Below are 18195 nucleotides of genomic sequence, written 5' to 3'. Positions count from 1 at the left end.
GTAAAACAGAGAGGAGCTAGTCAGCAGTTTTTATATTTTCTTAGTTCATTTTCTCTTTTCACTTTACCTCAGCTGGGTTGGTATGATGCACATGTAAAGTATTGACTATTCTGAATATAATGAGAGAATTATTCAGAAAAGGTGAATATGGCAGAATTTTGCGTGAGATATACATTTTGAAATCTCTGACTACATTTATTAATTAGAATTTAGAACATATACACTAAAGAAAATTAAATGGAGAGAGATATGAAGTTTCTTTGCACCACTGAGCCAGTTTCAAGTAAGGTAAAATACCTGCAAGATTAATTCACTTCTATGATATTTCAGTAAATCAAGAAGATTAAAGTTTCAAAATTTTGTGTTTGCTAAAGTATTATAGCATCCTTTGCTAAGTTCATGTGCATGTTAGACTCTATCATGTAGTTATTAGAGAAGGTATTTTTATAAATAGATGGCATATTAAAAAGCAGAGACATTACTTTGTAAACAAAGGTCCATATTGTCAAAGCTATGGCTTTTCCAGTGGTCATGTATGGATGGGAGAATTGGACTATAAAGAAAGCTGAGTGTTGAAGAATTGATGCTTTTGAACTGTGGTATTGGAGAAGACTCTTGAGAGTCCCTTGGACTGCAAGGAGATCCAGCCAGTCCATTCTGAAGGAGATCAGTCCTGAATGTTCACTGGAGGGACTGATCTTAAAGCTGAAACTACAATCCTTTGGCCACTTGATGCGAAGAGCCAACTCATTAGAAAAGACCCTGATGCTGAGAAAAATTGAAGGTGTAAGGAGAAGGGGACGACAGAGGATGAGATGGTTAGATGGCATCACCAAGTCAATGGACATGAATTTGAGCATGCTCTGGGAGATGGTGAAGGACAGGGAAGCCTGGTGTGCAGCAGTCCATGGGGCCACAAAGAGTTACACTAATGAAACATGGCATGTCTTGCACACAAAAGCCTTTATATTTCTTATATGCTAATACAATGCAGTCAGTTGAGAGATTTTATATCATGCACTTAAGTCATTCAGTAATCTAGGCTCCTTTGTTCTTCTGACTGGTATCCTGAGGAAGGAGAAGAAACATGGAGGATTGTGCGAGATGTTATGATTAAATGCACCTGGAAATGACTTGATCACTATCATCCTCACTCATTTAGCCAACATTCACTCTTATAGCCATGCTGCTGCTACTGCTGCTAAGTCACTTCAGTCGTGTCCGACTCTGTGCAACCCCATAGACGGCAACCCACCAGGCTCCCCCGTCCCTGGGATTCTCCAGGCAAGAATACTGGAGTGGGGTGCTGTTGCCTTCTCCATCTTATAGCCATACTTACTTGCAAAGGGAAGAAAGAAAATTAGCCAGGAGATAAAAAGAAGAAGAAATGGGACTGGAGTTTATGTATTGAATCTCTTTTAAAAAGTACACAACTTTGGCCCTTATTTGATTTGGGCTGTTGAAACAGGTAGTCAAAATATGATTCTCTATGCTGAAAAACTGGAACATAGGCCAGAAATGTTAGAAAGGGGTTATTTGAAAAGCAGGCTACAGTTTGACATTTCCTAGCGTCACCAAGAGTCAGACACGACTGAGCGACTTCACTTTCACTTTTCCTTTCATGCACTGGAGAAGGAAATGGCAACCCACTCTAGTGTTCTTGCCTGGAAAATCCCAGGGACAGGAGAGCCTGGTGGGCGGCCGTCTATGGGGTCACACAGAGTCAGACACGACTGAAGAGACTTAGCAGAATCAGCAGCTGCACTGTCACTGTATATAACTGACAATTCTGGAAGAAAGGAATGATAAAATGAATGAGTAGTGTTACGAAGACCCAGTGACAGGAAAACAAGGAATAATAACATGGCCCACACATGTATACCTGATTCTCTGCTAAGTACTTCTTAACTCCTGTAAAGCTCAAAACCACCATATGAGTCAAGTATTATTTTTAAACACTTTTTATTTAAAAGAAAATAGGTGAAAAACAGTGTTTTTGAAAGAGAGGCTAAATAATCTGTTCCAGTTCACATAAAATTGTAGGTCATAGGAATTAAATATTAAACTGGAAAGCCCCTAGATTCTATGTTTTAAACTCTACATTATATTACTCTTGGACTTCCCAGGTGGTGCAATGGTAGGTAGTCCACCTTTTGCAGGAGCTGCAAGAGACTCTGGTTTGATCCTTGGATCAGGAAGATCCCTGGAAAAGGAAATGTCAACCCACTCCAGTATTCTCACCTGGAGAATCCCATGGACAAAAAAGCATGGAGAGCTACAGTCCATGGGGTCACAAAGAGTTGGACAAGAATGAGTACACACATCAAAAAAAATATACATTATTCTTATGAAAAAGCAAATTCAGAATACTATACTGATAAAAATAGTTGCAAAACCATTCAATGTTAGAAGCTAATTACTGTTCATGTTATAGGAAGCTTGGAAGAAGACATGACAATCAAATTCTATCAATATATTTAACACAGGTGTCCAGTAATACAAATGAAGTTATTTATAGTATTGGTTCAATTACAAAATTAAATCATATCAGGAAAAATAATAGCCTAATTAAATTTATATATTTGCAATCCTGTGTTAATACAAATACACACAAGTGTAAATCTGAACAGAAATCATCCAATTTTTCATTCATAATCTTAACCATCTCTTCTGTAAATACTAAAAATTATTGAATCTGATGATGCCTTAACAGAGTCACAAAAACATTTTTTTAAGTTTATGGTTTACATAAAATATTCACATGCCACCACTGGAAAATTGTTATATGGTTTGCAAGTCTTTCATTTTCAAAAACTTTGATAGTCTTTAAAAGTGAAGTCATTGTTTGCATTGAGAATCAGTGTTCTTTCTCTAAGGAAGAAAGAGAAGTTGATAATAACTTCTTTTCTAATTGCGTGATACTGTGGTAAATGGTTCAGTGAGAGGTGGATGAAATATAACAATATAGTTATAAATAAGAAAATTGGGTAACCAAGGCTCACTTGTAATTGGTCAGTAACAGCAAGTGGGGCAGTGCTGTAAGACTGTTTAGATTCTCAACTATTTTCAAATTATCAAGCACACAAATATTAAGCTACAAGTTTGCTTTAAAATTAAAATCAAATTTCTCTGCTTCAGGAAACCATTGTCAAACATCATAAAAATCTCTACATTCTAAATGTTATACCATTTGAAAATTATTTGTAAAAGTTGAGTTGTTATTTCTTCTGGACGATTTTAATTTGCTTTCCTAAGATATTCCCAATTGCCAATGGTAAGAACGTTGATGAGTCATTAAGATTAACCTTAAAAAATGGGGGATCACAAACCATAACATATTATTTACTTATAATTATTAATTTACATTGATTAATATTTTAATACATTGTTAAAATATTGAAAGTGCTATAATACCTCTTTCCTGGTGTGATGACTGTTTGATGCTTCTTTGAAGATTACAAACTGGCTTCACTTTGTTCCATAATTCAGATTTTTTAAAAAAGTATGAGATAGACACACAATCCAGAATTGTTCCTGCTTCTCAAAGTGACCTATTTAGAATAAACTATTGCTTTGTTAAACTCTCATCAAAATTGCCTAACACATTCTAGACCTATAACAGTCCCTCCTAAACTCTTTCTGCAACACCCCATGATTTCACATGCTCTGTTACTCTTGCAACAAATATTAATTAGTTAAACTTTTTTCCAGCTACAGATGTCATCCTGATGGTTTGCTAATGGACATCTAAAGTTCTTTCTTATTCCTTCAGTTTTACTGAATTATAATTGATAAGTAAAATTGCAAGTAAAGAATATAATGTGATGATTTGACATACACATACTTCGTGAAAAGATTACCACAATCCAGTTAACTAACACAGGCAATATCTCACACAAGTACATTTCCTTATGTGTGGTGAGTCAGTTCAGTTCATTTCGGTTGCTGAGTCATGTCCAACTATTTGTGACCCCATGGACTGCTGTATGCCAGACTTCCCTGTCCATCACTAACTCCCGGAGCTTCCTCAAGCTCATGTCCTGAGTTGGTGATGCCATCCAACCATCTCATCCATTGTCGCCCCTTCTCCTTCTGCCTTCAACCATTCCCAGCATCAGGGTCTTTTCAAATGAGTCAGTTCTTCACATCAGATTGCCGAAGTATTGGAGTTTCAGCTTTAGCATCAGTCTTTCTAATGAATATTCAGGACTTGTTTCCTTTAGGATGGACTGGTTGGATCTCCTAGCTATCCAATGGACTCTCAAGAATCTTCTCTGACACCACAGTTTAAAAGCATCAGTTCTTTGGCACTCAGCTTTCTTTATTGTCCAACTCTCACATTCATAAATGACTACTGGAAAAACCAAAGCTTTGATTAGATGGACCTTTGTTGGAAAAGCAATGTTTCTGCTGTATAATATACTGTCTATCTTGGCCATAATTTCTTTTTGTTCCAAGAGGCAAGCATCTTTTAATTTCATGGCTGCAGTCACCATCTGCAGTGATTTTTTTAGCCAAAATAATAATAATAATAAAGTCTGCCATTGTTTTCACTTTTTCCACATCTATTTGCCATGAAATGATGGGAACTGATGCCATGATCTTAGTTTTCTGAATATTGAGCTTTAAGCCAACTTTTTCACTCTCCTCTTTCACTTTCATCAAGAGGCTCTTTGGTTCCTCTTTGCTTTCTGCCATAGGGTGGTGTCATCTGCATATCTGAGGTTACTGATATATCTCCTGGAAATCTTGATTACAGCTTGTGCTTCATCCAGTTCAACATTTCTCATGATATACTCTGCATATGAGTTATATAAGCAGGCTGACAATATATCACCTTGACATACTCCTTTTCCTATTTGGAACCAGTCTGTTGTTCCATGTCCAGTTCTAACTGTTGCTTCTTGATCTGCATACAGATTTCTCAGAAGGCAGGTCAGGTCATCTGATATTCACATCTCTTTAAGAGTTTTCCACAGTTTGTTGTGATCCACACAGTCAAAGGCTTTGGCATAGTCAATATCACAGAAGCAGATGTTTTTCTGGAACTCTCTCACTTTTTCGATGATCCAACAGATGTTGGTAATTTGATCCTTGGTTCCTCTGCCTTTTCTAAATCCAACTTGAACATCTGCGAGTTCATGGTTCATGTACTATTGAAGCCTGGCTTGGAGAGTTTTGAGCATTACTTTGCTAGTGTGTGAGATGAGAACAATGTGCGATAGTTTGAGCATTCTTTGGCATTGCATTTCTTTGGGATTGGAATGAAAATTGACCTTTTTCAGTCCTGTGGCCACTGCTGAGTTTTCCAAATTTGCTGGCTTATTGAGTGCAGCCCTTTCACAGCATCATCTTTCTTGGATTTGAAATAGCTCAACTGGAATTGCATCATCTCCATGAGCTTTGTTCATAATGATGCTTCCTAAAGCCCACTTGACTTCACATTCCAGGATGTTTGGCTCTAGGTGAGTGATCACACCATTGATTATCTAGTCATGAAGACCGTCTAAACTCTTAGCAAATTTTCTGTCTACAGCACAGTATTATTAACAGTATTCACCATGTTTACATTATATCACTAGAGCTTATTTATCTTATAACTGAAGGCTTCCCTGGTACCTCAGGCAGGGATGAATCTGCCTGCAATGCAGGAGATGTGGGCTTGGAAGAACCAGGGTTAGGAAGATCCCCTGGAAAAAGAATGGCTACCCACTCCAGTGTTCTTGCCTGGAGACTCCACACGGACAGAGGAGCCTGGTGGGCTACAGTCTATGGGGTCACAAACAGTCAGACATGAATGAGCAACACGCCATGTATCCTTTGACCAGGACCACCATCTCCTTCACCCCATGATATTTGATAATCAATATTCTGCTTTCTTCCACTTTCTTTAGCTATTTGTAAGGCCCCCTCAGACAACCACTTTGCCTTCTTGCTTTTATTTTTCTTTGGGATGGTTTTCTTCACTGCCTTCTGGATAATATTATGGACAGTAGTACATTAGGGGAACATTTTGCCCAAAGATGGGCACAATAAAGATGTAAAAGGTAGAGACATAGTAGACACTGAAGAGATCAAGAAGAGATGGAAAGAATATATGGAAGAATGGTATAAAATTATACAGATAAACCATACTACTATGATGGTGTGGTCAGCCACCCAGGGCCAGACACTCTGAGAACTAAGACAAGTGGGCCTTAGAAAGCACTGCTGTTAATAAAGCTAATGGATGCAATGGAATTCCAGTAGAACTATTCAAAACTCTAAAGGATGATGCCATGAAGGTGTTGCATTCAATATGTCAGCAAATCTGGAAGACTCAGCAGTGGCCACAGGACTGGAAAAGGTCAGTCCTCATCCCAATTCCCAAGAAAGGGAGTGCTAAAAATGTACTAACCATCGGATAATCATACTCATCTCCCATGCTAGTAAGGTCATGCTTAAAATCTTACTTGCTAGGCTTCAGCATTATGTGAAGCATGGACTTCCATGCCCAAGCTGAATTTAGAAAAGACAGAGGAACCAGAGACCAAATTGCCAACATTTGCTGAATCATACAAAAAGCTAGGGAGTTAAAAAAAAAAAAAAAAAAAAAACAAAAAACTACCTTTGTTTCGTCAGCTGTGTCAAAGCCTTTGATTCTATAGATCATAACAAACTGTGGGAATCTCTTAAGGAGATGGGAATACCAAACCATCTTACCTGTCTCCTGAGAAACATATATGAGGGTCAAGAAGCAACAAATAGATCTCTGTATGGAACAACTGATTGGTTTAAGACTGAGAAAGGAGTATGGTAAGGCTATCTGCTGTCACCCTGTTTGATCTATATGCTGAGCACATTATGCGAAATGCTGGGCTGGATGAGTTATAAGCTGGAATCAAGATAGGTGAGAGAAACATCAGCACTCTCAGATATGAAAGTAACACCACTCTAATGACAGAAAGCAAAGAAGAACTAAAGAGCCTCTTGTAGAGGGTGAAGGAGAGTGAAAAAGTTGGCTTAAAACTAAATATTAAAAAATCAAGTTCATGCAGATGGCCCCATTACTTCATAGCAAATAAAGGGGGAGGGAAGGTGAAAGTATTGACAGATTTCCTCTTCTTTGGCTCTAAAATCACTGGGGATGGTGACTACAGCCATGAAATCAGAAGACATTTGTTTATTGACAGGAAAGTTATGACAAACCTAGACAGTGTGTAGTAAAGCAGAGACATCACTCTGCTGACAAAGGTCATAGTCAAGGTTATGATCTTTCCAGTGGTCACATATGGTTGTGAAAGCTGGATTGTAAAGAAGGCAGAGCACCAAAGAATTGATGCTTTCAAACCATGATGCTGGAGATGACTCCAGAGAGTCCCTTTTACAGCAAGGAGATCAGGCCAGTCAGTCTTAAAGGAAATCAACCCTGAATATTCATTGGAAGGACTGATGCTGAAGCTAAAACACCAGTATTTTTTTCACCTGATATGAACAGCTGGCTCATTGGAAAAACACCCTGACCCTGGGAAAGATTGAGGACAGAAGGAGAAGGGGGCATCAGAGAATGCTATGTCTGAATGGCATAACCAAGACAATGGACCTGAACTTGAACACACTTTGGGAGATGGTGAGGGACAGAGAAGCCTAGTGTGCTACAGTCCATGCGGTCGCAAAGAGTTGGACAAGACCAGATGATTGAACCACAACAACATTCTACTCTATGCCTCTAGGTGTTCAACTAAAAAATTGTAACTGAGAACATAAAATAAATCAAGTTCTCAGTTTGGTGTTAAACTTAGAAGTGGTCTGGCAGTTTAATGATACAGATTTATCCCAGAAAAATATGTTTAAAAGAAAAAGACAAATTTTAAAACATACCTTCCTCAGTAGTTCTTTATAGCAAAATATTTATAAAGACTAATTTGTTCATTATTTAAATATTACCAGAGTAACCCTATCACACAGAAGAACTGTACAAAAAAGAGTTTCCTGACCCAGATAATCATGATAGTGTGATCACTCACCTAGAGCCAAACATCCTGGAATGTGAAGTCAAGTGGGCCTTAGAAAGCATCACTACAAACAAAGCTAGTGGAGGTGATGGAATTCCAGGTGAGCTATTTCAAATCCTGAAAGATGATGCTGTGAAAGTGCTGCACTCATTATGCTAGCCAATTTGGAAAACTCAGCAGTGCCCACAGGACTGGAAAAGTTCAGTTTTCATTCCAATCCCAAAGAAAGGCAATGCCAAAGAATGCTCAAACTACCACACAATTGCATTCATCTCACATGCTAGTAAAGTAATGCTCAAAATTCTCCAAGCCAGGCTTCAGCAATATGTGTACCTTGAGCTTCTGGATGTTCAAGCTGGTTTTCGAAAAGGCAGAGGAACCAGAGATCAAATTGCCAACATCTGCTGGATCATGGAAAAAGCAAGAGAGTTCCAGAAAAACATCTATTTCTGCTTTATGCCAAAGCCTTTGACTGTGTGGATCACAATAAACTGTGGAAAATTCTGAAAGAGATGGGAATACCAGACCACTTGACCAGCCTCTTGAGAAACCTATATGCAGGTCAGGAAGCAACAGAACTGGACATGGAACAAGAGACTGGTTCCAAATAGGAAAAAAAGTACGTCAAGGCTGTATATTGTCACCATGCTTATTTAACTTCTATGCAGACTACATCATGAAAAATGCTAGGCTGGAGGAAGCACAAGCTGGAATCAAGATTGCCAGGAGAAATATCAATAACCTCAGATATGCAGATGACACCACCCTTATGGCAAAAAGTGAAGAGGAACTAAAAAGCCTCTTGATGAAAGTGAAAGAAGAGAGAGAAAAAGTTGACTTAAAGCTCAACATTCAGAAAATGAAGATCATGGCATTCAGTCCCATCACTTCATGGGAAATAGATGGGGAAACAGTGGAAATAGTGTTAGACTTTATTTTTCTGGGCTCCAAAATCACTGCAGATGGTGACTGCAGCCATGAAATTAAAAGACTCTTACTACATGGAAGGAAAATTATGACCAACCTAGAAAGCATTTTAAAAAGCAGAGACATTACTTTGCCAACAAAGGTCCGTTTAGTCAAGGCTATGGTTTTTCCTGTGGTCATGTATAGATGTGAGAGTTGAGCTGTGAAGAAACCTGAGAGCCGAAGAATTGATGCTTTTGAACTGTGGTGTTGGAGAAGACTCTTGAGAGTCCCTTGGACTTCAAGGAGGTCTAATCAGTCCATCCTAAAGGACATCAGTCTTGGGTGTTCATTGAAAAGATTGCTGCTAAAGCTGAAACTCCAATACTCTGGCCACCTCATGTGAAGATTTGACTCATTGGAAAAGACCCTGATGCTGGGAGGGATTGGGGGCAGGAGGAGAAGAGGACGACAGAGGATGAGATGGCTGGATGGCATCAGTGACTCGATGGACATGGGTTTTAGTAAATTCTGGGAGTTGGTGATGGACAGGGAGGGCTAACATGCTGCAGTTCATGGGATCGTGAAGAGTCGGACACGGCTGAGCGACTGAGCTGAACTGAACCCTATCATCCTATGAAGGAAAATAGATACTGAGTTTGGAGGTGTAGAATATATTATAAATAACCTTCTATCATGGGGTGAGACAGATGAATCATAGAAAAATTTAAATATTTTAAATGAACAAACATAACTTTTTATTCAGAGTTTCAAAAGTCATTACTTATTGAATTCTGGTGCCAGCACAAAAATGTGAAAGCTGTGAAAATCTAGGAAGATATTACAACAAAAATCAGAAACCACTGTAATATTTTTAAAAGAATGTCCCAAGGAGATTTATTCATATCTTTATTATTCATAAAGTTAATTTAAAAGTTCTACTGAAATAGAATTAAACAAATGTTGTTATTTTTGGTGTAACAATATCAACTACTGTGTTGAAACCATGGAAATCAAAGAAGTGACTCTAAAATTTAATATGAGGGAAATCTTATATAAGATAACCTTAATCATGATTTTTAACCAGGTATGAACACTTGACTCACCCACTGAGCTTTTAATAGATTAAACATATAAAGGCCAAATATGAAAATTCATAAAGTGCAAGAGCTGTGCTAAAATGTGAGCCTGGGAGTTGGAGCCCTGGTACATAATAGCAATTCTTTATACTCTTGGAAATCTGTTTTATTAAGCTATACCATGGTATTTATTTCTAAAGTGAACAGAACATTGTAGAATCATTGCTGGAGAGAATGACAGATTAACATATTACAAAGCTTTTTTTATATATAAAAAGAAAAAAAAATGCAATATAAGAAATCTCTGTGAATGATTTGGACAGTTCCACTTTCTCTGTGCCAGACTCTCCTAAGTATTTTATTTCATGACAATTTTGTCCTTCCTAACAACCTTGTGGAGAAGGACATGATGACCCACTCCAGTATTCTTGCCTGGAGAATTCCACGGACAGAGGATCCTGGTGAGTTACAGTCCATGGGATCGCAAAGAGTGAGATATAACTGAGTGACTAAGCACAACAGTATGAGCTATCATGACCCTTATTTTCCAGATAAGCTAAATGGTATATAGAGAGGTTAGGTAATTTATGGAAATGTGTATTTCTAGTAAGTGATGGAGTGGAGATTTTAAACCATAATGTATGACTCTGGATCACTATATATACTATATATATACCAAAGAGTATTTAAATTTTCACCCCGCATTTCATAGTCTGACATATGAAATAAAAGTTAAAGTTTATAACTGACTAATAACAGAAATTTTAGATTTAAATATACTTTAAATGTGGACTATAGCATATTTAATAATTGTAAATGCCACATAACATTATTTATACTCTTTCTTCTAATATGAACTGAAATAGTTTGTATTACAATTTTTGTTATATAATTTGTTTTATCCCCTCCCCATTTTTTTTTCTGTTAAATCCATGTATATAGCTGGTTAAATAACAAAAGACAGCTTTGTCACAAGCAAACTCGTCAGTCAAGTGGATTAGAATTGCTTACAAAAATATAAAATCTGATAAAACTACCGCTGCCAGTAAATCCAAGATTAAGGTAGTAAAAATCAACAATGTGATAAAACTTACCACCAATTAAATTATATATATAGCATAAAGTTAAAATCACTTTATGAACAGAATTAATTTACCATTTCATTGCCATAATTATTTCTCCTCATTAAATCTGCAAACAGGTTAGATAATAAAACATTAATCAGAAGGAAAATCCAGAACACTTTTTAAAAATTATGTTTTCATTATTCTAACTAATAATACTTGTCAATACTGGGAAGTTAAATCACTATTCAGACATATCATTAATTTCTGATGGTGCAAATTCAACTATCTTATTCTTAAGGCACCTTTTGAAAACTCTAGAATGATATCTATAATTCTCAGATCAAAATCAGGTGTATTCATGTACCTCAATGTGCAGTGTGGGGATACAGCCAATAATAATGTAATATCTCTCTGCATGCCTACAGGTGGTAATTATGGCGATCATATTGTAATGTATAGAAATGTCAAAGCTCTATGTTGTGCACCAGGAAGTGAAATTGGAAATGAAAGGAAGGAGGACAGAAGCCAGGAAAGGAGGAAGGGCAGAAGGGAGAAATGAAGCAAGAGTCGGGTATATTCAGACTTGTTACACATTCTCTGCAATGTTTATTAGATTTTCTTTTTTTTTTTTTTGCATTCAATTTAGACTCCATTTAGCTCAAAAATATGTCTGTCACACATCAGTGAGCATAGTTGATCATGTTTATTTGATTGCTCCCATTTCCCTGGGTAGCCTTTGCCTATCCATACTGGTTTAATATCACTCAGGCCCTGTGCAGCACTCTGCAATACTTAATTTATTGCCTCTTGCCACTCTATCATTAACCAACATGGTGACTTTATGTGAATTAAAGCACTTCACTGGTATTGCGAGGAAGTTTCTAATAACTGTACGTACCCATGATGACTACACTGAGAATGGCATCCTCTGAAGTGATAAGAAACACAGCATGCATAGTCATCCTTGCACTCGCTCCAGTGATGTCCTTCCAGATACCCTATTTGACAGCTACACCTCTCTCAAATTCAGTTTTCACACTAGTGTCCATTCTTTCTCTACCTTTAGTCTCATTAGAAATAAGATTTCTTAGCATCTAAAGATCTCTAATTTTACAATTTTTTTTTCTTCTTTAAAATGTGTGTCCAGTATCAGGAGAAGGGCCAATTACCCAATGGCTTTCTAAAAGTCTTTACGTTAAGAAGTGATTTACATTTTCTCTCTCTTATTAAGACAATCAGCAGTCTCTCTCTTTGCAAGATCTCTAACCAAATCACAAAAATTCTGCTGGCTCTTTTTCTTTTGGCTTCAAACATAACATTCAGTTAAACAAAATTTTAAAACTACAAAAGTTAGAAAGTATCATCCAATCCCAGCTTCTCCTACAATTAAAATGATAAACTTGCCCTTTATTTTTCTCTATTTATCAAAGCTCTATGATCTGTTCTATTATCACAGTTTTATCACTGAATCTATTCACTATTCAGTCTCTAATTTAACATGGAAAAAAGTTGAATGAGCAAATGAGAATATTATTACTTTTGAATACCTGGAGTATTAACTGGAGAAATATTATACTTCAGTTTTTGCCACCAATTCTGAATATAATCTTTGGAACCAGCAGAAACAAGGACTACTTTAGAAAAATCTGTGCTTAATAATAAGCATATATTTAATAACCAGTTTATAGAAAAAATCCATTAAATGAGATATTAGTTTTTAAGGCTGAAGTACATTTTTATTGAATTATGATATTTCTTACTATTTTTTGAAGTTATTATTTATGCTCTTCTGTGAATATTCTTTAAACTTTTATCTTCCTTTACAAAAAATGGAATATACAACTGTATTTAAATATATTGATTTTTTAAAATATTTATCACATATTGGTAGAACAATAGAACAAATTATGATTGGATCCTATTTGTGTTGCCCATAGAATACTACATGTATACTCAATATTTGTATATATGTATATTTCTCCACTAAATTAGTCAAGATTTAAAAAGTGGAACTAATTCTTCCCTTTATTTAAATAGAAACAGCTTATTGTATGCACAGGCTCAGAGAATTTATTAACAATCAAAGCTTTCATTCTCAATTTGAGATTTTTAAATGATTAAATAAAAGTGAAATTGGTGAAACGCTACAATATATACTTTAAGTTAAGGACTTTTGTTAAGTGATTGAGATGGTAGATACTTGAGAAGCAGTTTTATATAACAAGACCTGTGTCTGACATAAACTGGTACAAAACTTAGAAATACAACAAATATCTCCATATCTAAGCTCCGGTTTCTATGACTATGTTACACCCGATGGAAAATTCTCATAGTTCTGGAGGCAGAGAAATCTAAGAGCAAGGCCCTGGAATGTACAGTGTCTGGTAAGAGCCTGCATCCTAGGACATTGATGGCCTTGTTCTCACTGTGTCCTCAAATGGAAGAAAAAGAACAAGAGAGATTTGGGGGTCTCTTTTATAAGGGTACTAAACATATCTGTGAAGACACCACCCTTAGCACCTAATCATCTCCCAAAGACCCCCAACATGCAAAGTTTAAAGGGACACAAGCGTTCATTCCATAATATAAATTCTTACAGTTTGTGATTTTAGTTTGAATTCAACTGAGGACTGATGCTTTTGATTATCCATGCTTGCATTCATTTTATTTCATAACATTTTTTGAGGGAAGGCTTACTTTTACTTTCTGGAAGACTTTATATAGAATTAGTGTTATTTCTTCCTTACATGTTTGGTAGAATTCACCACTAAAATCATTAAGGCCTGATTTTTTTTTTTTTTGGATGACTTAAATTACAAATTCAGTTTATTTAATGCATTTATAATTTCTATTTTTTTTCTTGGGTTAATGTTGGTTTCATACTGTTCATACTGTTCATGGGGTTCTCAAGGCAAGAATATTGAAGTGGCTTGCCATTCTCTTCTCCAGTGGACCACATTCTGTCAGACCTCTCCACCACGACCCACCCGTCTTGGATTGCCCCACAGGCATGGCTTGGTTTCATTGAGTTAGAAAAGGCTGTGTTCCTAGTGTGATTAGATTGACTAGTTTTCTGTGAGTATGATTTCAGCGCGTCTGCCCTCTGATGCCCTCTTGCAACACCTACCATCTTACTTAGTTTCTCTTACGTTGGGCTTGGGGTATCTCTTCACGGCTGCTCCAGCAAAGCACAGCCACTGCTCCTTACCTTGGATGAGGCATATCTCCTTACAGCCGCCGTTCCTGACCTTCAACGTGGGAGAGCTCCTCTAGGCCCTCCTGTGCCTGCTCAGCCACCGCTCCTTGGGCTGCTCCTCCTGGCCGCCGGCTCTGGCCTCAGACATGGGTGAAATGGTATGGACCTAACAGAAGAAGAAGATATTAAGAAGAGGTGGCAAGAATACACAGAAGAACTGTACAAAAGAGATCTTCATGACCCAGATAATCATGATGATGTGATCACTCATCTAGAGCCAGACAATTTGGAATGTGAAGTCAAGTGGGCCTTAGAAAGCAACACTGTGAACAAAGCTAGTGGAGGTGATGGAATTCCAGCTGAGCTATTTCAAATCCTGAAAGATGATGCTGCGAAAGTGCTGCACTCAATATGCCAGTAAATTTGGAAAACTCAGCAGTGCCCACAGGACTGGAAAAGGTCAGTTTTCATTCCAATTCCAAAGAAAGGCAATGCCAAAGAATGCTCAAACTACCGCACAATTGCACTCATCTCACATGCTAGGAAAGGAATGCTCAAAATTCTCCAAGCCAGGCTTCAGCAATACGTGAACCGTGAACTTCCTGATGTTCAAGCTGGTTTTAGAAAAGGGAGAGAAAACAGAGATCAAATTGCCAACATCCACTGGATCATGGAAAAAGCAAGAGAGTTCCAGAAAAACATCTATTTCTGCTTTATTGACTATGCCAAAGCCTTTGACTGTGTAGATCACAATACACTGTGGAAAATTCTGAAAGAGATGGGAATACCAGACCACCTGACCTGACTCTTGAGAAATCATTATTCAGGTCAGGAAGCAACAGTTAGAACTGGACATGGAACAATAGACTGGTTCCAAATAGGAAAAGGAGTACATCAAGGCTGTATATTGTCACCCTGCTTGTTCAACTTGTATGCAGATTACATCATGAGAAATGCTGGACTGGAAGAAACACAAGCTGGAATCAAGATTGCCGGAAGAAATATCAATAACCTCAGATGTGCAGATAACACCACCCTTATGGCAGAAAGTGAAGAGGAGCTAAAAAGCCTCTTGATGAAAGTGAAAGAGGAGGGTGAAAAACTCAACTTTCAAAAATCAATGATCACAGTATCTGGTCCTATCACTTCATGCCAAATAGATGGGGAAACAATGAAAATAGTGACAGACTTTACTTTCTTGGGAGCCAAAAATCACTGCAGATGGTGATTGCAGCCATGAAATTAAAAGACGCTGCTCCTTGGAAGAAAAGCTATGACTAACCTAGAGAGTGTATTAAAAATCAGAGACTTTATTTTGCCAACAAAGGTCCATCTTGTCAAAGCTATGGTTTTTCCAGTAGTCATGTATGGATGTGAGATTTGGCTCCTTTAATATTTGTTTTTCAAACTTCATTTTCTCAAAATGAAGACAGTCTTGTTTACTCATTATGAGTAGCTATTCCTGAGTTGCATTTTCTCACATTCAATAAAACTGTGGGCTTCATTTGTTTACATACATTACCAAAGGCACTAGAGTTGTCCCAGCCTAAAGACCCTCTTGCTAAGTTACTACAGTCCTGCTATGACTCTTTGAGGCCCCATAGACTTTAGCCCACAAGGTTGTTCTGTCCATGGGATTCTCTAGGCAAGAATACTGCAGTGGGTTGCCATAGCATCCTCCAGGGGATCTTCCTGACCCAGGGATCGAACCCACATCTCTTATGTCTCCTGCATTGACAGTTGGGTTCTTTACCACTAGCGCAACTGGGAAGTCCCAAACACCCTCTTACTTAACTGTTAATACATTATCCACAGACAACTCCTCTCTTCTATCTTGCCCAATAAATTCCACCCATCTTAGTTCCGCAAATACTGATCTATGACTCCTTAGCTGAATAGAGCAAGCACGTTCCGCCAGGTCTCCCCTTCCTAAGGATAGAAAGTGTCTCCCGTCAGACTTCACAATGTCATGTGTCCTAGTATCTGAACATAAATATTTCTTAAATCCTGCCTGGTATTCTAGTTGTTTACAGATGGAGAGCTTTCTAGTTCTATCACTCGTTTATAGCTGAAAGCAGAAGGTCCCTGTTCACTAAGCTTTGAAAGATAGTAACCTAAAAAAAAAAAAAAAAAGGCCTGGTAAGAAATTCAGTATTTTCATCATACTCTTTCTGGCTGCCCTATCTTTGTGATTGCATTTGCTGTTCTTGACCACACTTTCCCTATTTTCATAGACTTCCTCTTTTCTTTTCCATAATTCATCAGAAGAGCATGCTACAAACCTAGGTTAAACGGTCTCTTGAATCCGTTATCTGACTCCAGAGTCTTTAACTTTCCAATCCATCCAGAATTCAATTTCTAGACAGATTATTCTTAAACATATTTTGATTGATCTTTTGATCAAAGTTTCAAACAGTCTAATCTTTGTAATTTAAAAAGTTACATTTCTCTGCCTAACATTTAATACTGATCAGATCTGGATTTCTATCTAATTGCATATTTTTCTGTTTATACCATATGCCTTCACCCCAGCATGTATGTGACATGTTTATCAGACCTCACTTTTAGTTCAGTTCAGTCTCTCAGTCTGACTTTGTGTCTGATTCTTTACGACTCCAGGGACTGCAGTACACCAGGCTTCCCTGTCCATCACCAACTCCCAGAGTCTGCTCAAACTCATGTCCATTGAGTTGGTGATGTCGTGCAACCATATCAGGCTCTGTTGTTCCCTTCTTCTCCTGCCTTCAATCTTTCCCAGCATTAGTGTCTTTTCTAGTGAGTCAGTTCTTCGCATCAGGTGGCCAAAGTATTGGAGCTTCAGCTTCAGCATCAGTCCTTCCAATGAATATTCAACACTGATTTCCTTTAGGATCAACTACTTTGATATCCTTGCAGCCCAAGGGACTCTAAAGAGTCTTCTCCAACACCACAGTTCAAAAGCAACAATTTTTCAGCACTAAAATCTTTATAGTCCAATTCTCACATCCATACATGCTATTGGAAAAAACATATGTTTGACTGGATGGACTTTTGCTGGCAAAGTAATGTCTCTGCTTTTTAATATGCTGTCTAGATGGGTCATAACTTTTCTTCCCAGGAGCAAGCAGTTTTCCTTGTTGGATTGCTATTTTCCTTAAAGCCTGGGTTTGCCAGATACAATACAGGCTATTCAGTTGTATTTGAATTTTACATAAATAATGGATAAATTTTAGTATAAAAATATACAAAATATCATGTGGGATATACTTACAGTAATAAATTGTTAATTATTAATTTGAATTCAAACTACTAATTTTGCTAAGTCTGGAAACTCTAAATTGCTACTTATTTTTAAGTTCAGGCTTATGTTTATAGATCATATGAAAACTTTCCATTTTTCTAATAATTATTCATCTCTAAACATCTACCTATGTTGTATATCTATGTTCTATCCCATATGATTTTGCAATTAATATGTACAAAATGTATATACATGCAACATTAAATAACTTACTTTTTATTTTATTAACTTTATTCCTATGTAATACAGAAATTTTAACTTATATTCATTATGAATTATTTCAGCAGTTGCAATACAAATCTTAATTATTGCCAATTGCTTATTCATACTATTACAGTGTCCTAATGTGGTACCTATATATTACTTTTAATCCTACTTCAAAAGAATAATTTCCAGAGGAATATTTTCTGTGACCTAATGCTTCAGTTTTAAAATGATAAATGTTACACTTAAACAAGAGATGAAAACAAAGACCTCATGTCCTTGTCGTGGAATAAGTTTCCAATTTCTCATTTCTGCATATGGTTTTTTCTACCTCGGTACCATCTGTTTTCTTCATAGCTATCATTGATCTAATTTGTGCCTTTATTATCTGGGTTGTGGCAAGAGTCTTCCAAACTTGCTTAACTATAGTCTTTCATAACTTAAATCTATATTTTTAGTAGAGCAGACA

The sequence above is a fragment of the Capra hircus genome, chromosome 20, assembly GCF_001704415.2.
Source record: "Capra hircus breed San Clemente chromosome 20, ASM170441v1, whole genome shotgun sequence".
Lineage (NCBI taxonomy): Eukaryota > Metazoa > Chordata > Mammalia > Artiodactyla > Bovidae > Capra > Capra hircus.
The sequence above is the reverse complement of the archived record's forward strand: the minus strand, read 5'-3'. Positions refer to the sequence as shown.